General features: G+C 36.9%; 1 protein-coding gene across 1 annotated transcript in view; it reads right to left on the minus strand.

Annotated features, from left to right (window-relative positions):
* ANO10 (anoctamin 10) overlaps positions 1–20467 on the minus strand; it is a 120764-nt gene that overhangs the window by 19842 nt on the left and 80455 nt on the right. The gene's annotated exons all lie outside the window — the stretch shown is intronic.

Below are 20467 nucleotides of genomic sequence, written 5' to 3' on the forward strand. Positions count from 1 at the left end.
ATGTAAATGGACAGCAGAAAGTCTGCCATGTAAGCGAGCATTATCATCTTCATTGTGCATTGCACACTGTTTTGAACTTAAAGTAAATTCAAGTGATGACATACCTCAATAAATAATTATGTCTTCCTATTTTAATATATATGAAACCATATTTTTCAGCAAATGCAACAACCTGATGAGCACCAGAAAGCTCAATGAAAGCAAGTGTCTTATAGAACAAATTTTAGAGGACTGTGTTAAACCTCTAACTGCTTCATCAGAATCTAAATTACTATGGAATCTTTCCTCCCAGCAGAAAAGTGATTTGGTATTTTGTTTACTGATTTCCTTATATTGCATCCAATCATACTATACAACACAAAAAACAGTGCAAGCACATTTATAAATCATGGCAGGAACCCAGCAATGCTCAAGATGAAGTATTTCACCTGCTGGATTAAATGGAGAGTTTCCAGTTGTTTGCAGTTATGAGTAAGACCTGGATTGCACAAACTGTTCTGGAGGATGCACACCCAAAAAGTAATCTTAGCCAGTCTGATGAGAGCTACTTGAGATTGCAGATTATAAATAGCTTTGATTCAGTTTTGTATCTGGCAACTGCAATGAATGAAAGGTGAACTTTTCAAAAAATTTCTAAAGGCCACACATAATTTGTAGTGATAGACAGTGGAAATTAGACACTTAATCCATCAGCATTTCTGAAAATCTCACTTTGGCGTTGATTACATTATCATTCATTATTTCAGAAAAACCCCTATCTTTTTACAAGTAGGAGTACATTAGGCAGGCAACAAGAAAAACAAAAAAAGTAGTGAGTGTAATTACAATTTTGAAGATCCGAGACTTACGTAGAGCTACCATTTATTTGCAAATGAGACAAATCTGAATCTACATCACTTACTTTGTACTCTGTACTGTGTGTGGAGGAACTGAGCATCCTGAATAATAAACACCATGTAAATCAAGGAACAGCAGTTAGGTTCTAAGCAGAGAAAAGTAAGTATTTACCTTGCCATTACGCAGTGAAAATAAAAAGAAATTTAGGTGAAGCAACCTCACTCACTGAACATCCTGTAACTTAGACTGAGCTAAGAACATTGGGTGGAATAAAGATCCAGGGTACAAGGAGCAAAGCTGTGCTTTTCCAAGTTCCCTTCAATATACTACTTCTCACTTCAGTCCCATTTTACAATTATTACCTCACTGACAAACCTTCAGTCCTCATTTTTTGTACTGATAATTAATGCTGTTATAAATTTTAGAAGGTCTTTAAAAACAGTAGGCATTTTAAGCATTCAAACATCACAAAAAAAAAAAAATCCTTCTGGGCTTGAGAGTAAGAGGCTCTAAAACCTAATGGAGTTGGGCTGATGATTATTCCAGACTTTCATGTTTCTTGACTCTTTTAAAAAGCAATGAAGTGAAACATTCACCATTTAAACTCTACAGGAAAACTACACAGGTTTTAATACCTGTATTTTAAAAAAACAGTTGAGGCTTTGCAAACCAGTATAATGATACCTCTCCCAGAAGCAAATCTGTTGATTAACAAACCTCCAAAACAAATCTTTCCTGCATAAATAGAATTAAATGTGTTACAGTTTCAAGTCAATGTATTTCCAAGGAATTAGAAACAGTAATTTGAAAATTGTCTCAAAGGATTTGCAGAAGTACTTACATGATGGAGTAAATTACTTCTCCCCAATACTACTGCCTCAAGATAATTATTTTCCAAAGCTCCTCTTCACAAACAAGCTAGACAAATCTACAAAATGTGGTAAGAATTTGAATTTGCTATTCATGAAAGAAAATACATAACCAGAGAGCAAAGAATCATTCACAGATATGAACATACCCCAACACCAAATTTCTCTGTCTCCATGTCAGCTGAATCTGAGGCTTTATGCCTGCACTCTTCTCTCCCTCTCTTTCACAAAAAACCCCAGCCACAAATGTCAATTTAACAAATGTCAATGTTAAAATTATCTTTCTGATCTGTGTCTTTAAATTTTCACCATTCTCATCAGTTCCTTCACATGAAATTAAATTCTTCTGACTTTTGGAAGCTTTGTCATCTATTCTGCATCCACTTGCTCCATTCTGACACAGAATACTTAACTGTTCTCATGGCTGTGTCAAAAAGTAATTTTTTGCTAGCATGCTTCTCCCTCAATATCGTTGTTTATTCGTGAGGCCACACAGGTATGGAAAAGCTCTCCATAAGCATTCAGAAAAAGTACCCTGAAAAATCACTTTTAATGTATAAAGAACATTTCAGAGAATTCTGATCAGGCATTTAGTAGTCATTTATCATGAACATGTTCTCCTGGGGGGCTAAGAGCTTTTCATTAGATCTGCTTAGATCTGCCAAAATACCTGATTGGGTTTTTTTTACCATGTCCTCCAGAACCTATTTTTGCTATAGTTCTAATATCGTAGTTTAATGTAATGGAAAGTATTATCTAATCTTAGCTATAGATATCACTACTTGTCTCCTGTAATAGTTACAGTGAGAAGCTGGAAATGCAGCATGACCTGTAACATATTTAGAGTATAGTATTGGGAAGGGAATATATTTTGTAGGAGTGAGTTATTTTCATGACTGAGTATAGACATAATGAGAGCTGTAGTTCACATTAGGAAAGTTTTATAGTTCCAGATATTCTGAATGAATGTAAATTTAAATTTAGTAAGATGTGTTCTGAAGGCAAGCTTGTCATTTAAACACCTTTTGAGTCCTTAGGAACAGAGCTGACTGTTGCCTTGGAAACAAAGACTGCTCTAGTGTGTTCATTTCAAGGGATTCAGTCAATTTGAAGTCAAATTTCCAACTGCTAATTTTATAGACAGTGCAGGTGCAAAAGTTTTTAAGATCAGAACAGAAACGGTTTGCAATGCTGTTCCCTGACAACAGTGTATATTTATTTCTTTATTTCTTTTGCACTGCCCTTGGGAAATGATGATATTCTTGCATAACACTCTCCAGGAAACTGAATTTTATACTGTCCCTCTGCATAAGAGGGTGATTATGATAATGGAGGAAACAAACCTGAAAGTAAAAATGCAAAAGCCTTCAGGCATAAACAAACAACATATAATTTGGTCCTTGTGTTCTTTAAACTGATGTAGGATATTTATGTAAAAAAAAAAAAAAATAACAAGATAACAAGCAAAAAACCACCCAATGCTCTACTTCTGTGGATACACTCTTTTTTTCTATGTATCTATGTTTAGATAAAGTATTTGTAAAAACGAGGACTGACATTTAAAAAGACATTCCATTCATCATTTCAGTGAAGCCGTTTTGTTTAAATGAAGTACAAAAAAAGGACAGGAAGAGACACTACCAAGCAGGACCTTTGATAGAGAATGACACTCATATTTTCTGAAGCTCAAATTCAGTCTTGTATAAATGCGCCCCATTATTCACCCTCAAGTAAATCATGACATATCTAATTTTGTCCTTTACTTAGTCAACATATAAACATTACATTTTCAAACAGGTTTTGTATTATGAGCCAGGTTCTTAGCTGGTTTCTACCCATGAAAATATCAGTATTTCACCCTGAAGGGGACTTGTTCCACGATGCTCCATGTACAGTTAACAGAGAAAGGTAGGTTCCTTCATAGATTGCTCATAACTCAGAGCGAGATTCCTCTTCTGAGGAGTCTCTTTCTCTGTTTTCTTCAAGATATGGAGGAGACTGGCACATTTAAAGCAATTTTTCCCAGTATGTATAATATTCAGTGCAGGAAATATAGTAGTCCTAGCTATGATATCAAAATGCCAGTACTACATAAATACCTCCAATCAGCTATAGGGGTTTAATGTTGTTATAAATATTTTTTCTTCCTCACATGCACAGGGCCCCTTCTATTATCTCCCATTGTCAGAAAGTTGCAAAGCACATCCCCAGAGCATTCATTCATCAATCCAGTTTGCAGAAACTATTGTTTCCACTCAGCTGTAAAAGAATCAATCACTTGCCCATCTTGTATCTGCATTCTCCACTCCTGCAGGTGAAATTCAACCACACTCTTCCTGAGTATTCCAGGATTTAATATATCTAAAAATTTCTCATGACTAGCCTTGCCTTTCTAATCAAACTGCAGAACCCCTCTCTAAAAGACTGATGAAAATGGAAGTCAACTTACAAGGGAAGAAACAGTTCATACAGAAAAAAATTATTTTCACATAAGCATATGCAGTATAGGGGCCACAGACAGCACATACACCCTAAGGGGAAAAAAAATCCCCAAACATTAAGAAATACCTGAAATAATAAATAAAATTTAAATGAAGCAGATACTGAATGATTCAGCATTTTAAAACTGCCATGGACAAGTTGATTCAGTATTACCAAAGAACAGTTGTAAGGGTATATGGTTATGTACAGACTCAGAGGCAGGTGTATAAATGTGTATATATGCAGAGGACTGCATATATAATGTATTAGAAAAATAAAAATGTTAGTGCATTAGGAAAATAAAAATGTACTTCTAATAGAATAAGAGAACTCACAGTTAACATACATTTAAAAATTATAATGAAGGCAGGAATTGCTCATTATTTTTCCTACTGCAGAGACAACGAAAATGCTTGATTTTGGTATCAATGCAAAGCTAAAAAGTAAATGAAGGAACAAGATCTTCTAAGTGTGCCATGTGCGACTACCTTTCCTGTCACTCCACCTTCCTCAACTTTCAATTTCATGTTTCAGTATTCAGTTTTTTTTGCACCAGGCTTTCTTTGGAAACCATCACATTCTGTTATCGCTGAAATGAAAGCCTTCAAGAACGGAGTATTTTGAGTGTTACAACAAAAATGTGCGCATAATGAGGGTAAATTAAATGCCATTTAATCTGTTTGAGAGGCTGGGAGATATTGTTCAAATGCTGAATATTGTGATGAGTGAACTGAACAGTTCAGAATAGATTCTTTTCTTCCATAGTTCTTTGTTTGTGTCCTTATAAAATCAATGTAAACAAACTGCCTTGCAGAGCAAGGCTGCCATGGGTACTTAAATGACTTTTTTCAGCTAGTTTCTTTTCCTGGATTAGTTCCATTGTCACTTTGTGTAGAGCTGTGGAACACTCATAGTGGCAAATAAATGATGTTTACAAAATACTCACTGTACAGGGACTTTAAAATGCCTAACAGCTGATTATAGTCCAGGGTGAACTGCAATGAGTTATGAAATCAGGTTCAGGAAACTTACTGCATGACAACCTAACAATCTCTCCCATGGAGACAAGAAATATTAGGGTAAGTAAAACACAGAAATGTGAAAGTGGGAAGATTAGCAGAGTCTATACACCAAAACAAGGAAAAACAAAAACCCTGTCAGAACTAAACACTATTAACAGAATATAAAAAGCAGGAACAAAACTTGAGAGAATAAATTTGAGAGAGGAAGGGGAGAAGACTATTTTTATACCAAACAATTCTGTAAGCCACATTTATTTAATACTCAAGGACACTTTGTCAGATAAGGGTAACTATCTGGCTGCAGACTGATGTACAGAACTAACTTGTAAGAGCAATGAGCTAACTTGTTTGCCCCTTGTTTACCTAAAGACTCAATGCTAAAAAAACCACTATTTTACCTTAACTGGTTCTTTAGGTTATATTGTATGGATTTGCTGCTGATATACTTGACACCCATGATTTTTGTAGACAGCCAGTCCTGAAATCCCAACTGGAGAAGAAACAACCAGCTCCCCATTTCTTTATAGATAAAAAACCAGTAAGATATAAACTCTGCTGTGGCAAAAAATTACACTGCTGTGGCAAAAAATTACACTGCAGCATGATGAACACAGGCTATACATACTGCATATACATACTTACCTCCACATGTAAATAACTGTATTATATAATTGTATTACATAAAAACTACTACAGAGATCTTGCTCCCCAGTGACTATTGAGTTGCACGTAGACAGGATGTTTGTGTGAAATGTTCTACTTAAACAGAACAGGAACTGCAGTATAGCTTCATGGGGCAATCTTCCTGGACATGTGAAATAAGGACAGAGAATTTCCTCAAGGAAAAGACACAAAACTCACTAACAATGCAAAAAGCATTTATTCACAAACTAGGCACTGAGAGGTGACAAAATGTGTTTCATGGCACTAAAGAAGGAAAACAGGCTGCAGTAACTTCTGCCAAATGTCTCTTTGTAGAGTTCACGGAAAGCCAAGATTACTGTAGACCAGCCAAGGGACTGGAACAGCAGAAAGCTTTCTGCAGGAGGCTGTGTGGGGAAGGTCTGACATACAGCTGAACTACCCCTCACTCTGGCAGTGAGTTGCACCAACAGCACTGTAACATGCCAGGGGCACAATGCTGGGTATGAACACAGAACCCAACTGCAGTTCTGAGAAGCACCATCAGGCAGAAGAGGTAACTGGGCTACAGGCTGGACTCGTTTATTAGCAGTCTCTACTAATGTGTTCAATGTGTTCAAGTACATGGTCAAGTACAGAGGTTTCAGCTTAATGGTGACTCTATCTTATAGAGTTCTCATCTGTTACCTGTTACAGTTACTACAGTGATTTCAACCATTTAACCTGTAATATAAATTAAATCTGGCACATTGTCAGGAAGGAGCTGTAGCTATCTGACCAAAGCATGAAGAATTGAGCTCTTACTGCTACTATTAAAATGTGCTGCAGAGGGTGGAAAAGGTTCATCATCAAGCACCTTTCGATCTTGATCTGAAACTGCGATGGATTAAAGAAGTCTCAGCAGATACTCCCCCATGAGAAATAGCCATGCTTCTATTTGCAGAACTGAAGTTAAATCTGCAGATTATTTTACTAGCAATAACAAAATAACTAGCAAAAAAATTGCCGAGCTGCAATTCTTTTTTTGCAAATGCAAAGAAACGCTTGTTCAGACTGCATATAAAGAGCAGGCCCTTCCTGCTGGGCACAAAAACTCCCCACCACTTCATAGTATTGAAACACATTCCACTGGAATACAAGTTGCTGTATGTGATTTGCTCTTTTATACTGATACTCATCTAAAAAAAAATCAAGTCTCTCATGAACACTTGATTCTGTTCTTCTTACAAATCATTGTATTACTTCTGAATACTTTAATATGTGTATCTCATGCAATCATGCTGCCACTGCTGCAGAAACAAGAGAGATGCCCATTTTCCAAGAGTGCTGCATATATTTCCAGGCTGCTGGTGGTGGTGAGTTTTGGAAGAGCAGCCGGTGACCTGGAGCATGGGGGAGCTCTTATGTAATATGCTTATACACCTTACATAACTTTCATATACTGTGACAGCCAAACCATCTCCCAGATATTTGACTATCTGACAGCTCTCCCTCTCTAAGTCTCTCACTATCTGGCTTTCAAGGAGATATTTTAAAGAACTCCTAACTTCCCCCGCCTGCCGAGCTCCCCAGATTACAGACCCTAATGGCATCATGCTAGCTACCAGCAGGAACAGATGAGGTCTCTGCTTTTTGGACATTTTCACTTATATCCCCTGCCAATAAACCTAACTTTAGAAAAATCACATTTTGCACACTACAGCCATGGTTCCACAGAAGGAGAAACCTGTGTTTTTACAAGTGCTTTTTCTTCTCAGTCCCCATTAATTTAATCTCTAGCTGAGTAAATGGCAAATATTAACCAAGGGCATTCACTGAGGAGGAAGGGAAAGAAAATTTGTTGTGTAGTAAGTAGTATTTAACTCAAGGATTTAACAAAGCTACAACTTTTCAATATATCCTGTGAAAAAATAGTTCTTAACAACTGATATCTGAGATCTCTGCCGATAGCAATGCCAATAACAAGGCATTAAAAAAATTACCTCTATTTGCCTTTTTGAGCATAGTTACACAATACACAATGATTTTTTTACATTTGTTTGTAATAATTTATAGATTGCAGAAAACATTATTTGTTAAATAAAGTCTTTCCAGAAACTCTAGGTCCAAATAATGAACTCCTACATTCTTGGTCAACAAAAAGTTTAACTCCCAGCACATTGTTGTAGCCTAACAGCCTCATTTTGCACCAGTATTACAATGACACTGGCAGAATAGAAAAAGCAGAGATGCTACTGCAAGTACGAAACAACCATCTTACTTTTTAAGTGCCAGCCCTAAGGAAATGGAACCGCTCTGGTTTTCTTGCCCTTGGAGTTGGGACCTTAATAGTGAAATACCCTCTCTTCAACCTTGTCAACAAAAATGGAATGCAGAATCTGAATTTAAAAAGTAGCATTTAGCAGTAGTAAGCTTAGAAACATAGTCAGAGGATACAAGATAATTTGACCTAAAAAAGCTAAGAGGCTTTGGGCATTAAAGCAGACTCTCAAATGTTTATCTTAGTGCAACAGTTTTGCCCTCATAGCTACCCAGTACGATTAATGTTTGCTGGAAAATATTATGCACACACAATACCTAAGTAGAAAGACAGTAACTTTTAAATGCATATCCTCCAAGGAAAGCAGTTGCCTGTAGTCAGACAAACTTTTCAAATCCTGATTATTTTGACTATAAAGATGCCTTTAAGAAAATAAACTAAGTAAATCAGTAGTTACAAAGGAAAGATGTAACTAAAGTGGTAGACAGAAAGCAGACAGAATTCAACTAAAGATTATGAAGGTGCTGGCCAGAACTCCCTAAGCAAAATGTCCCCCTAGAACTACAGGGGATCCCAAACAGTAGAAAGATTCAACCTCTGTATTTTTAAGCACTCCTTGCATGAAACAAATCCTTCTGCACATAAGTGCCTCTCATAAGAAAGCTAATTACTAATAGAAAGTTTGATTTATAATTAAAATTTCCAGATGGACAATACAACTATATAAGAGTCACACATGTAAATAACCCAATATATTCATGCATACATACCTATTCCTCACCAGTGCAGTATTTTCTTCTTCCATGAAGTTAAAAAAGTTTGAGGGACTGGACTTTTAAGTGTCCTAGTCCAAAGTGACAGAAATTACCTCAGCTATTTTAAGAAAATAAACAACACCATGGAACTGTTATGTTGTGGTGTATCTGCTGAGCATACTTCAAAAAACAACAGGCCATGAGACCAACCAAGTTGTGACATATTGTCTAATGACAACTACCAAACTTGCAGTGTTCAAGACTTTTCATGGTTTGGCAGACAAAGCAATTTTCCATGAAAAATGAACAGGAGAGTACCCTTAGCACCTAATATCCCCACTTGGGTGGCAAGAAACAGATTAGGTAACTCAATTCAGGTACTGTAATGTGGTGGAAGAAAAGAAACAACAAGAATCTTGCCAACTTGAATTTTCCCCAATTCGGTAATCTGCCTGGCTTTCATTGTGTTAGCAAAATGTTAGCCTGGCCTCCAAGAAAGAGGACTGTTTGTACCAATGCACATTATTTGACCATCTATACACAAAGAAAAAAGGAGTCAGCTGAAACATGTGATTTGATTATACTAATTGTCTTAAAGCAAATTTGCAAGTATCATTAACAAGCTGAAAGTAAATCAGACCATCATACTTTCCACAAAGCCTGTAAAATAAAGTTACAGAACCTCAAAATGATGTGTTACAGAAGCCAAAACAACCTCCATGACAATTTGGCCAAATACTTCTTCTCATATGTAAAAGCTAAAGACTTTTTCCCACCAAATCCAATTGAAATATATTAAAACATCTGCAAATAATCATCCTATATCCTTGGCACCAAGAATAATGGGTTGTGGCACTGCTTGCTGAAGGATACTGCATACCCTAAAGGAAAAACTTGTTCAAAATGGAACAGAAGGCTACCATGAAAGAAAGAATAACTGAAGACTACTAAATACAAAGATGCTGCATCTGTCTTAGAAAAAGCAAGAGCTAGATAGAAATGACTGGAAATTGGGAGAGTTTTAGGAGGAAGCACACCACCTAGTTGCCATATTTCGCTGCTCTTTTCTAGACATTTATTTGTGGATGCTGGTAGAGATGGCATACTATCTTAGATAAAAGTTCTTTCTGTCCCTGATACACTTGTTTTCTAGTCTGGACCAACACCCACCTATTTTCACAGATACAAAATCTTGCTTCTTTTATGTAATGTCTGATTTCAGACACTGGGCCACATGACTGTTTCATCAAGAAGTCAAAAAGATCTCCCACTACACTTCCACTCACTAGCAAATACATACCTACAAAACTTACATAATGACATTTCCCACCCTTTCCTTGACAAGCTAAATAAATTGTCCCTAAATAATTCCCCCTGTATTATGACAGCAAAGGTTACAAACTGCTGGTTCAGACTGTCACATAATTTATGACAATCACTTGTACATGTATTAAAAAGAACTGCTGATACTGGACCAAAAGGCTTATAAATGTCCCTGAGGTAGATAGAGATTTCTCACATGCATCTTAAATGTGCATTAGCTGGGAAACATATCAGAGCTTAATCTCTGCAGATTTTCTTATCATCATCTCCTACATACTTGTACACCATCACAGCTCTTTTCTGATTCCCTAATCATATAGGCCCATTAAGAAATGCCAAAACAAAGTTCCTTTGATAATACAAGTGCTACCAGTCTCCTCATAAAGAAGCAAGTCAGTTTCAGGTAATGAAGAAAAAAACAAGTTAGAACTTCTTTCTGGTTGATACCTCACACCTGCTGCTAGTGAAGTGAGTCAACACAGGGTCCTGGTTTTGTTGCCTGAGGTGGCAGAGGGAGAAAAAGGAGTTCTTTATTTCCCTTCCCCTTCATGCACAGAGCCTCTGTGTCTTCCTCAGACAGTGGACATCCCGTCATGCCCTGCTAAGGGGTCAAATTTTTTGTAGTTCATCATCATTTACCAGTTTTATTTCAATCAAGCAGTGTCCACCACTGAACAGTGTATCTCCACCACAGTTACACAATCATTAGTGAAAATATTATTTCCCCACCATATCTGTAAAACACATACACTAAATTTTGCTGGTGCTGTCCTGCCACACATACATGTTTAACTTAGAGTGTTTACATCTCTAATAGTGACAGAGCTTGGGCTTTTTTGTTTTGACACATGCATAGCACGTTTTCACCAAGAAAATCTCTCATACAGTTCAAAGTGTTCCAGAAAAAAAAAAGATGGATTTTATTTTAATCATCCAAAGCAAATAGGAGAAAACTCCAAAAACCTCTCTGACAAAATGCCACTCTGCAGAAATGTTTATTTTAAAAATGTGACCTTTCCTTGTCCACAAGGAGCATCAGTTATACCAACTAGCTCAACATAGGGATGTGGATTGGATGACTTCTAGCTGTCCCTTCAAAACTACACCGGTCTATAATTCTATGAAATCACAAACTCTTAAAGCATGTGTTTAAAACAGTCTAGGTGTCAGTCTGGATACTGGTAAAGGGCAAAATTATTTAAGACATTATAGCAAAATTCCTTATATCATAGATACAGCAAGTCTTAGAAAACGGGTACTGACACAGAACACATAATTGCTCATTATCTATGAATAAGTGGGTGGTGTCTATTCTGATACAAGAGAGATACCATCAGACATAATTATTTTTCAGCTGACATGGATGAGCATATGTAGAGTTTTCAGAAGCCTTCTAATACAATGGAGTTAAAACAAATAAAACCACCTTTATTGGACCAAGCTGCTTCATATCCGTCTGTTCACTTGGAAGGTTTTCCTCAGCACATATTTGACTACGCTCAGATTTTTGAATTATCACAAATTTTGAGAAGCAGCAAAAAGGACAAGTAAACAAAACTGAGTTGCCAAATAATATGCATAAATTACAAGACTATAAATGAAATATGAAATTATAATTTGTTCTAGGAAATTATGAGTGGCAGAAAAACCCCAAGCCAAAATTCAAATGTTGCCATACACTATCCAGCATGTGACTCCTAGGGGACCGTAATTTGACTAAGAGTCAGTCACTTGCACTACCTGCCAGGCAGGTGTCCCCAAACACACACCTCAAGAGACAGAGGCATTGAAAGACTGAAACCTCCTGCAGTGCAGTCTTTGCCTAGTTTTAGAGAAGGAAGAGCAACCGTTCCATCCATCCTGAACTCCAACTAGATGAGAGGGTGAGGGAGAGGAAAGTTAATGCTTTAAGGCAGGTTTATAGGGAAAAAAAATTGTCTTAGTGGGTATTACTGGTACAGAGCAGTATTTGGGAGAGCTACTGCACAAATTGTCACTGCTTGTGTGACAGGAATCCAAGCCATGTGGGATATAGGTCACTCTGTGACAGTCAAAGGAGTGATCTTTGCAGTAAGAGATCTCTGATGAGATTAAAGCCCAAGCCATACCTGTAGCAGAAAGTATAAAGAAAGATGGTGCTGAGCATAGATTCAGTAAGGGACAGATCAGAGTGTCAGTAGCTTCTCCTTTCTTACTTTGCAACACAGTCCTTAACTGTACCAAGGGATTTTGCTGTCGCTTGTGACTTAAGTGAAAATAGTCTGTATTTATATACTCTGGTGACACTGTTTATACCTGGTTTGCTTGTACATACCCATGACTATAAAATAATCTGTGGCCTCCCCATTAAAATAATGCCTCTAACTTACAGGTTCAGGTCACCACCATAGATTGAAAATTAGAGAAAATAATACACAACAGAGACAAATACCATTTTTTACCATTTTAAAATCACCCTCTCAAGACATTTTCAACTACATAATCTCTTTACATGCTAGGAGAAGGTACAGAAGTAGATATTTGAAAGTGCCAGAAGTAGCAGTCCATGAAACCACCTTTACAAAGTTCTCTGTGATAAAAGTGTGAAAAACATTTGCACAAGGACTACTTTAACACACAAAAAAGCATGCCCTACAGTTCTGTATATATAACACAATTAAGTATTAGTATACACTATTGAATTTAAACAAAATGTACACACATTAGCTACTTTTTTTCTTTTTATGCTATCCAGACAAGCAATTAACATCTCATTTTGAAATAAAAATTAATCAATATGGCAAGAACTTGACTATTTGCCAAGAGTTTGACTGAAATGGCATATATATATATCAGAGTGTTTTTTCTCATACCACAATAGTGATAGTATTCAAGGCAGCACCAGAAGGCATAGAGATTTTTTCAAAATCAAAAATTAACAAAAGCCCAGTGGCTGTGTAGGCAACATAGCCTAGTGAAAACTTGTTCTTAGAATTACCATAATCAGGCTGCGCAGCATGTGCAAAGACTCAGTTGTGGTACAAGTATCATCACTAGCAACATGAACCAACTTTTAAATATTTTCCTCTTTTTCAGGAGCAGTGGGTTCCTGCTCTTTGGTGTCCAGTTACATCTCAGAAAGAGCTCTTCCTGTAGACAGGATGACAGAGATCTTCTTTGGAGGAGGGGTTGTAGTGATATTATTAGTAATAGTTAAACATCTAAAATTTGCCTGAAATCATCATCTCCAAAGAGTTGAGATGTATCCTACTTATTGTCTTCCTGCTCACAGAGACAGTTCTCCAGAGTCAAGTTTAATTATTTCAAATAAACTAGCATTTCCTCTTAAAGTCCATTGTTCTCACTGTGATCTTTTGAGGTGGCATAGGGAAAAGGATATTTAAAATGCAATAGGTATGTACAAGTCCACAGCTGCTTGCAACAAATATTGTATTTTTTATCATCAAATTCTATTCAGTTCTATAAAAACAATCCCATTATCAAAGCATGGTAAGTGTAACCCACTGGGATTCTTTTCTTTTGAAGGAATTTTAACATGAGAAGAGATTTAAGTTTTACTTCTCACTCTAGTTCTTCACCTTCTCAGTAACAGTTACAACCATATTTAGAAGTCTGTAACTACAGACACATGAATGCCCTGTAAGAGGCTGTTACCAGAGTTCCTGAGATCAAATCTCACTGTGCACTTTACTCTTATTTGGCTGGGAAGTGGAATAGCCTCTTGCCTTGCATTCAAACTAGTACACACGTAATTGGGATCCCCACTGGGTTCTGAAACTATGAAAGCCTCATGTAGCTGCAGCAGTCTTACAGTAAGAATAATTTTAACCTAGTTTTTGTTCTATCCCCTTGTTCCAGGCTTCCTTGTTAAGATCACATCTTGTCAATGACCTGGGACATCAGAGTACTAAACTGACTGATGTTCATTACACCACCAGGCTCTAGGTCAGGATTTGAAAAAAAAAGGTAAAATGGGTTATCTTTCCAAAGAGACTCAACTGTTATGGAAACACATCTTAATATGATGCACAATTTTACCCCTACCAACAGCCACAGAGAACAAATGGGTTGCTGCAAAAGAAAGTTACACCTGCTGGAAAGTTGGTGCATTATTTGTTTCTATTCCCATTAAGAGCATGCAAAAGTATCATCTATGGTCTCATTATGCCTATTAAAAAGTTTATATTTATACTGTTAGCTCTCAAGGGTCTTGTAGTAAAATGTTTAACTTATTCCCAACCAAATAGACTTGTTATCATCTCACCTTCAGCTGAAAAGTAACAAATGGGGAGACACAAATCTCCTTCCCAAACTTGAATTTACTTTTCTTCAAGGAGCACAATGTATTTTTGTTTTGCTAAAATTTTTACATTGAAAGACATTTTCATTAACATATTCTCAAGCAAACTCCAGGGCTAAAGGAATTCATGTTTAAAATACCCTGTCAAAACTATGTTTGAGCACACTCTGTTCTATGACTGGGTGCAAGTCTTTCTATGCTTAAAAAACTGCTATGAAAATATAATGAATCTTACTTGCATTTATCCTGCTGCTACCAAACATATGCAAATGTTATATTGACATGTCTGAAAGTATTCTTCCTATTCAACAGGGAAAAAAATTGAATTTGTGAAGTTGAAGTAACAGGCTTGCCCTTTAAAAAAAAACCTACAGAAACCAACAATTAGCAATGGTTGTATTTTAATAGCTGTGAGGTATATCTCATTACACAAACCTGTGCAGCCTATGAAAAAAGTGCAGTCACATATTTCTTCAGAAAGAAATAGGCTTTTTAATTTTTTTTTTTCAAACAATGCTATTTACAAGGATTATATGGTGGGAGGGTGGTGTCAAAACATAAAGCAAGTGGTTTATTTACTCACATTCTATTTTAACCTAAATTCAATGTTTGAGCTCAAGTTTCTTCAGTCTTTCCTACAAGCTGTTTTGCAAATTTTAGATTATTTGAATGAAATCTTTTCACAGCAGCTACTTGCCCTTCCTCCTGTCTGACTGCAGCCTTCTGTTTGTTCAGCATTGCCAGCAAGCATGGAATAAGCTTAGTGGTGTTTTGAGGGCAGTCCTGAAACTACTGGTCCCTCTAAATTCTGGTAATTATAGCATCAAATAAGGCAGAAAGCCACAGAGTTTGCTTCAGACTCACAAAAAACTGTCTTCAGTTCCCATTTTGCATGATGAATAAACAGGATGTTAGGAACTAATGACTTAACGCTCTTCCAATGTTAGACAGTTCAAAACAAACTTCCTGTTCTTTTCGTTCCCCCACAAAAAGAGAAGGGTCCTTTCTGAGCCTCACTGATAAGTCAAACAGCTCTTGGCCCATCACCTCCACAGTCACGTTTTGAGACACATGATAGGCCAGTACATAGATCTCTGCAACAAAAACAGCTTGAAGAGGTGCAAGGAGAATGCACAAACGTCACACAGTACAGAAGACCCTTAAGTTAGCAATACTTCTGTTTTGATCTGAGCTAAAGAAAGTTGTTCTCAGAGAGGTTACACACTCTAACAGGCCAGCACAGTGTATTCCTTCTGGAAAGGATGTGATTAGTGCTAGTGGGTACTATTCCCAGGGGAAATGGCAAGGTTCAGCAATTGCAGTCAGAAACCAGAAAGCTTTGCCATTATTAAAGCTGCTGCAGTGTAGCGAATTGCAATGATAAGGCACTGAAATTACTTGAATCACAAGGTTTTCACTGACAGAACAGCAACTTCACATACCAAAATACCTGCAGAAAGAGGGATGAAGGGTTTAAACTTTCCATATGACTACACCTAGGTGAACACCAGACACCAGTTTTTTTCTGTCATTGTCTCACTATCCTTTTCAAAAAGAAGCTTGTTAACTGTCATGTTTTGAAGAAGCCTCTGGTCAGTGATTATGATGATGCAGAGATCAGTCACAGCATTCCTAATTTCCTGCATTTCCTTCAGAGGGAACTGAGACACAAGACCCATTTACAGGAAACAGTTGACATTGCTGGAGAAATCCTAGTGAATGTTGTACCTACTGTTGCTTAAAAAAACTTGTTATTCTGCTGAAAATCATTAGCAAGGAACAATACTGACTTACAAACACCTGGACATCACTCCAAAGCAACTGAGGCAATTGTTTATGGATATCCAGACTATACCACTGCCGTTAAGCAATTGCATATGGATGGTACAATTGCCAAGGGATATACTGTATAAAAGAGCAAAAGGTCTTAAGTGCATTGCTTTATCACTCTCTGAGCAGAAATACACCAGGGAGGATAAAGGAGGCATCTTTTCATAGCTGGTGTTCACTAAGCCTGACCCTTTTCATTACTGCCAGTTGAGAAAGGATGACAGCTGTCAATCAGCTGACTGTGCCCTTTACTCATGAGCCTGTTATCTGTCTGGAGTTGCTTTCTGGTGGAATATTTACAGATGGACACCAGATACCTAACAGATGGACTCGCTTCTTCAGAGGAAGCACTGAAAGGCTTCACATATCAGAAGGAAAAGGCATTTCTGTTAAAAGATACTGCCCACTGATGACTAGAACACTAAGGAAGGAATCAAGAGCACAGGAATGATAGGATATTTATAGATTAGGTCCCTTTGGAGGTAAGGGATGGGCATGAAACTGAGAAGGAATGCACAGAGCAAAAAATTGTCCATATCTGCGTTTCTGCTCCTGCTTAAGTAGTTTTTGTCCTCTGTAGTTACTTTGAAAAAGCTAATTCATGCATGATAATGTATTTCTCTACTGTTGCCATCAGGGCCATGCATCTTGCTCAGAGACTGGTGCAGAGATGCCATAAGGAAAAACATCTTTATCTGCTTTTATGCAATTCAGATATTTTAATGCAAAAGTACCACAAAACCCAAGCATTTTTTTATCAATGAGCTTGTGTTTTCAGTACTGATGCTGTGTAAGTAGTTGCACTTTGAGAAAAGATAGGCATTCCCCATCAATGTCAATCAGTGTTAACACTCTATCTTTCCTTGAAAAGTATCTACTAGTTATACATCATCTTAGAATTGATACTATCTCTACTTCATGATAAGAAAATAATTGCAGGGATATATTTTTTTTTTTTCTCCAATTGGACTATCTTTTGCCTGGGTCTAGTTTCAGTGCAGAAAAGAAGGTATATATTTGATGTTTGCCTCAGATACTTGGGAGATTGCCTAATACCAGAAAACATGACTGTAATCTAGTCCATAAAATTAAAATTATGCTGTTTCATCTGTGGTTGTCTCGTGTTTCTCGAATTTAGATCTTTTATGAAGATATATGGCTGACCTAACTCAAGCCATGAGGGCTTTTTGTCTATTCATTAAGCTTTGATCTATCCAGAAGCTGAAGTATTTATTAGTGAAACTTTTACTGTCACTTCCCTCAAAATGCTAGATAGTGACCTCACACAAGTTTTACATCATTCTTTCTATGTACAACGTATTCCTTGGTAATTCCTGAACCACTGAAGAATTAACTGACTGTTCCCATGCTGCCTGGAGGCACCTCTATATTTAGGCTTCCCTAAAATAGGAACTAGACCAAAGAGCACGGCATGCTTCTGTGCTTGTAGCAAGTACAGGCACCAGAGCCGAGTACTGCAAAGATGCAAGCAGAGTCTTCAGCACCTCACTTCACTTTACCAGTTGGCTACTTCTCCAGGAAGGATCCTGATGCTCACCAGAAAAGGGCCCATCTCCCAGGCAATACCCATTTCTAGTTACCCATTATCCAGGCTTCCTTCCAGGCAACAAAGAACCTCTCAGCACTTTAGGGAATGCAAAAGGAGGCACTCCTGCACCTCTTCCAATAATCTTAATCCACAATCTCTTTAGTCCTCTACAATAAAGTTCACATTAATTTCTTTTCTGCCCCAGGTCCCCCCAAAAATAGAGTCTAACCAGCCTTCTCTATAATTCTTTACATTGAAAGATACCAGGAAAATTTGAAGCAAAATATACAGCTGTAGCACATAACCCCAGTCTGGATTCAGAAAGATTAACATTATCTTGAGTTACACTAACTAACTTTCTTATTATACTAGAACTGTATCATAACAAAGTATTTTTCAAAATAAATCACATTATTCAACTCATTCTACAGTCTACTCCTTTTCAACAATCTTAACTGTTTATTAAAACTATGCAAAGAAATGTTTCAAAGAAACATTTCAGGAGTTTCTAAAAACCTTTCCTAAAGTTTGAGAACTTCAAAACAAGACTGACATTCCAATATAAAATTACTTCCTTTTTTTTAATGGCAGTTTTCACCCTTCATATAAGGGTTTTTTAGCAAGCTCTAATTATGAATATTCATCTCTGTTCTCTAAAATCCCTTTCAAATAGACACTCAAGTCTACAAATGGATTTGAAGACAGAATAGTTACAGTCCCACTGCATCATGTTAAAAAGCAATTAGCTTAGCATTAATGAAAATGTCAAAGTACTTCCACTGCCTGAAGTTAAGGATCCCAAACATAATCAATACAACTGTTCAAAGCAGCTGTATCAGGAGATCTTCTCTCCATGCACTGTATACAGAGACTAACAACCTGTTTTGGCATCTCAGAGGTTTACAGTGTGGCATTGCTAATACTGTTCTAATAGCTACATCCCAAGGCAGCAGTACTCCAAAAGATTATATGGTAAAACACAATGGAATGCATGTCTGGATAGCATCAAGAAAAGAATGTGATGCATACTTGCACAGAAGTATACAAACCAGTTTCTCCATAACACTAGATCCCACAACATATCTACCCCAGGTATTTATGCCTGTTGTTTAAAATACATGTTTTGGGGGATTTTGTTTTTCTTATTTTTTGCTTGAAAGTAAGATATACAGCATAAATTACCATACTGACTCTCAGTAAAAAGAAGAAGAAATTGAAAATGTGCTCCTGAAAGAAATGTTTTGGTATCTTTTTGCAGTAGTGCATTTTTGCAGTACCAATGTACTACTTTTTCACTCAAAAAAAAGTAAAGAACAAGGAAAAAAGTCCAAATGTCTACATGTCTGTGGCATACATAGTACAGTATCAATCAGAGGAAATCTAAAAAGGTGATGGCATATACTTGTGTTTAAACTACTTATCAAGACACTTGAAACTCAGCCAATACTCCTCCTAGATCCTTTAGGAAATCTGAAAGCATAGGTGAGAACTAGGCCAGGCTTCTGGTTTTTGCTGAAATTCAGACTAACATTTTGCTACTGAATTAATGAAGCAACCCTGAAAAACTGGGAATCAGGCATATATTATTGTAGGAACACATAGATGCTAGGATAGGAGATGAAGACCTAACTGCTGATATGCATACTCATATTGAAAGAGACTCTGTATATATTCTAGCTGGAACATTGTGACCAAAGGTGACTATATTCACTTGACCTTAACATTCCAGTGGGTGACCTTGTTTTGCCTGTCTAAAAAATGGAAACAGAGAAAGAACAGCTGAAATAGAAATGTAGTTCTATTCCTTTTAATATTATCTAAAAACCCCATGAGATCCCTGGCCAGCTCCTGGCAACTTTGCAGCGACCTACTAGAGAAAAACAAAACAGAACTACCAGACATTAGATATGACTGTAATCTGGATTTTGTTTGTTACGGCTGATTAAGAAAGAGCACTGACCTCAGCAGTGATGTTTTAGTATCACAAAAAATGGTGGGATTTTAACTACAAAAGGCAGTCTATTTTTTACAGACTCAGTTTGTTCAGAATCAAGAGATCATTTTCTCACATGTAGCTACAGTAGATGCTTTAAAGAGTAACCTTCCATTTCACACACATAATAAATAGTATAGAGGAGTTTATACACATGCATGTCAAGCACACAAAGAACACGTTCATGTAAAACCACACTCTGAAGTGTGAAAATATCTGAAATAACAATAAATAGGAAAATCAGACTTTGCAGCTCAGTGCTGGAGTTTTTATTCTTAGATTGTTTTCTGATATGTAAGACAGCTTGGAAGTCCCATCTAGCATTGTGCAGTCAAACTCCTAAAGAATGCCACCATTGCAAAACCAGCTCTGTAGGATCTCTGTATCCTACTGAAGCTAATCCCATGCAACTCATCATCTCTTGTGATCTCCACCACTGACTCTATGTAATTATTGGCTAAAACAAAAATTTTCAGTAAAACAATCTAGTTCCTTATTTTCCTAAATTGCTTTGGAATGTTAAGTATATTGTAGAATATACATTTTTACACAATAAAATGAGACTACTGTATGGACAATATAATAAAGCAGCATTACTATTTCTTC

The sequence above is a fragment of the Lonchura striata genome, chromosome 1 (assembly GCF_046129695.1).
Source record: "Lonchura striata isolate bLonStr1 chromosome 1, bLonStr1.mat, whole genome shotgun sequence".
In the NCBI taxonomy this organism is placed as follows: Eukaryota; Metazoa; Chordata; class Aves; order Passeriformes; family Estrildidae; genus Lonchura; species Lonchura striata.